Source organism: Vulpes vulpes, chromosome 7 (assembly GCF_048418805.1).
Source record: "Vulpes vulpes isolate BD-2025 chromosome 7, VulVul3, whole genome shotgun sequence".
In the NCBI taxonomy this organism is placed as follows: domain Eukaryota; kingdom Metazoa; phylum Chordata; class Mammalia; order Carnivora; family Canidae; genus Vulpes; species Vulpes vulpes.
Window position 1 is genome coordinate 12,873,111 of NC_132786.1, and position 3,585 is coordinate 12,876,695.

Genomic DNA, 3,585 nt, shown 5'->3' on the forward strand with positions numbered 1-3,585 from the left:
ATTGGAGAGCGTGCTTCTGGCGGTGCTGTGGGCACCCAGGCACTCTTCTGGCCTGTTGACAGAAGTATAAAACTGGAGCCTCTACAGAAGGGACTCTCAGGGTTTTAAGTGCACATTCTCTTTGACCCGGATGCTCAGGGATCTGCTTTGCAACACTGTTAGGATGAGTAATGACACTGGGTCAGAAACAAACTCCAAGTCTATCAGCAGGTGGCCTGCTAAATGTATAAACGGTAACAAATCCAGGTATAGGAATATTATACAGCCACTAAAAAGAATACGGCAGCTTTCTATTACCTGATGAGCAATCTGAAATATGCTGTTAACTAACAAAAAAAGGAGGAGCACTGGATGTTTTTTTTTTAATTTTATTTATTCATGACAGAGAGAGAGAGAGAGAGGCAGAGACACAGGCAGAGGGAGAAGCAGGCTCCATGCAGGGAGCCTGATGTGGGACTTGATCCCGGGACTCCAAGATCACACCCTGGGCTAAAGATGGTGCTAAACCGCTGGGCCACCCACTGGATGCTTTAAATAATGTATTTAAACACTTAAATGAGCATAAAATGTCTTTGGAAGGATACATAAAGAAACTGGGCAGTTTACCTCTGAGGGAGAGACCCGATAGAGGGGTGCCCGGGTGGCCCTGCATCAGGCTCCCTGCTCAGTGGGGGGGATCTGCTTTTCCCTCACCCTCTGCTGCTCCTCCTGCTTGTGCTCTCTCTCTCACCCTCACTCTCTCAAATAAATAAATAAAAAGCTTAAAAAAGAGAGAGAGAGAGAGAGAACGGATAGAGGCCAAGAGTGGAAGACTTACTCCTTACATTTTAATTTCATATCAGGGATTATCTCATTTTTGAAAATTATGTTTTAATTTTACCTCCGAAATAATTAACATTAGCATTAGTTTCAAGGGTACAATATGGTGACTTGACAATTCTATACATCACTTTGTGCTCATGATAAATGTACTCTTAATCCCCATCCCCTACTTCATCCATCCCCCACCCTCTCATTTTTCTAATCTAATACATAATAAAGTGTGTGGTTACTTTTAAAACACCAACAGCAACTACACTTCAGTGGGTCTTAACCACTGTCTTGAGCTCCCTTGAGGTTTCCTTTGGTACATTCTAAAGGGGCCCCTCCATTGAGTTTTGCCTGGACCCTCCTGGTCCTAGCCCTGAAAGTCCCATGTCCTGGGAAACCTGCGGCCGTAGGGAAACTAGGATGGTTGGTCACACTGTTCCTCTCATGCAGCCATGTGGTCCCTCAAGTGAGCTGACCACAGTGTCTATCCCAACAGGCTCCTTCTCCCTATCTCCTGCCAGTGTTTCCTGATGGCCAAGTCCAGCCAGAAGTCAGGGAGCAGGGAGGGGCAGGGAGCTGTTGGCTGCGGTTAGTCCCAGCAGGTCAGCTTCCTGGGCACTGTGCAACTGGGAGGCTAGAGAGGGGGGCCTGGAGGGGCCTGGCCTTGCCAAGAGTTCCTACCTTGGTGACCTGAGAATAAGGACAAGTAGGGACTAAAACATGGGTTCTAGTTTCAATTTTTTTCTTTTTTTTTTTTTGTTTGTTTTTTTGTTTTTTTAAGATTTTGAGAGAGAGAGCGCAAAAGGGAGAGAGAGCATGAGCAGAGGGAGAGGGAGAAGCAGACTCCTCACTGAGCAGGGAGCCCGATGTGGGGCCCAGGATCCTGGGATCATGACCTGAGGTGAAGGCAGATGCTTAGTTGACTGAGCCACCCAGGTACCCCTAAGCTTCAAATCTTTCATGGCCTTCGGTCCATCCTTTCCCCTTGTCGCATCCGTAAAATGAGAGGGAAAGCAGGCCCCCTCCAAGGCCTTCGCCATATACCCCTCAACCGCTCAGCCCCACTGGCAGGGGCTCAGGGCCCAGCAGGCAGTGATGTGAGCGCTCACTCATGCTCCCTGCTCTCCCCAGAATAACCAAGACCCCCGGGCTCTCCCCTCAGACAGCCTTCGCAGTCAGGAACCCGAAGAGTCTACCCAGAAAAGTTGCCCATGGTCCTCCAGGAGCCAATGCAAAGTTGCCGTCTCTCAAAGCTCAGTTCCTCAGCTCCAAATGTCAATCCCTGGGCCTCACCACCAGGGGTCCTGATGCAGCAGGTCTAGGGTAGGAGTGCGAGGTAGGCTCTCCCTTGTTCCACACTGGGAAACCCGTGGTCCTAAAGAACAGGGCTGCACCACAGAGTAAGAATTGTGAAGTTCATTTCCCTTTCAACGAAAACAAGCCATTATTCTGTAATGGTTATTTTTTAAAAACAACAACAAGAGCTTGGGGACAAGCAATCCACTCAATGCTTTGCAGCATGGACGTGCACGCTAAATGGCAAAATTGCATTTCAAGACATGATCAAACATCAGCCTAATCAGCCAGGTGTTAGACGCTCAATCACAAGCCTCAAAACACATAATCAAGTATCAGTAAGCAGGTGTTTTAAGTGAAGATTGAGATAAACAGTTGCCTTTGTGGCTATTTAGGAGGTTTTGCAACATTAAAATGGAGTACCTCACGCTCGAGCCAGCAGACGTCAACGCTTCGCGGCTGAGTAAATCCAGGCAATAATTAGCAGTGGAGATTTTAACTGGATTGCAATCAACAGCTTTGAGCTTTATTGAGGAAATCTGGGTCCTTCCTTTGTTTCCGCTACCTGTGAGGCGTCGCCCTCATCATGAGGACACGTGTCCCTTTGTTGCGTCTGAAGGTTCTGATCCCGTTAGAGACAACTGTGTGCAGATCACAGACGCACCTTCAGTGCCACGATGCCAACCACCCAACCCCCCCCCCGTTTCTCCAATGTGACCAGTTCAGGACAGGGAGGTCTGAAGGAACAGCAAAGTTCCTCATTAGAGATTAATCTTTGTTTTCACAATCCAAATGGCTTTGCAGTGGCCCAATCACCAGTCCAACGTCACCTCTCGAAAGTCCCTGGGAACAAGTGATGGTCAAGTGACCATCCTCACTTGAAGCGCCCTTTTTGAGAACCAGCTTGTCACGTAAGCATAGTAGCTTGTCCCTGTGATATCTTTGAGGACATGCGGAGCAGGAGCCCCGGCTGAAAAGGGCAGCTCATCAATTTCCATTAATTCCCCTTGATCATCAGTAGCCCCTGAGCTTTGGGAGAATTTCTCAAGCTTCGTTTTCTGTTTCTTTTCTCTCTTCCCCAGCCTTGAATTGCCACCAAAATATTAATTTCCGCTCTTCTAATTTTATCTCCTACAGTGAAAGGAGCCATGGCTCCACATTTGCTCATACGTGATACCAACTTAACAGAGTCCCAATCGTCCTTACCACTCAGCGGAGATGAAGGTGTCTGAGACATCAGAAAGCTTCATTGTCGATCCGGGACATCAACACACTCCTCTGAAACAAAATCAGGAGACTTTCATCAAGGGTTTTGAGCCTGTGGGTTCTGAGTCTGAATAAGCCCAAAGAACTTCATTCTTCCCTCGCACCAGTTCCCAGAACCCCGTCAGTAATTGCAGACCACATCGGGACTGGTCTTTCATATCATCTTCCTCTTTCACACGGTAGGATTCAGCGGGGTGCTGGTGAGTGTATAGT

At 47.9% G+C, this 3,585-nt stretch overlaps 1 long non-coding RNA gene across 1 annotated transcript; it reads right to left on the minus strand.

The window, feature by feature from the left end:
* Positions 1–774: 774 nt before the first annotated feature.
* On the minus strand, positions 775–3,380 carry LOC140599618 (uncharacterized). The gene is made up of 3 exons (XR_012002457.1): positions 3,313–3,380; positions 2,530–2,747; positions 775–2,198 (listed from the first exon to the last, which is right to left on the minus strand). It is a non-coding gene; the product is annotated as an uncharacterized lncRNA (long non-coding RNA).
* Positions 3,381–3,585: the final 205 nt, after the last annotated feature.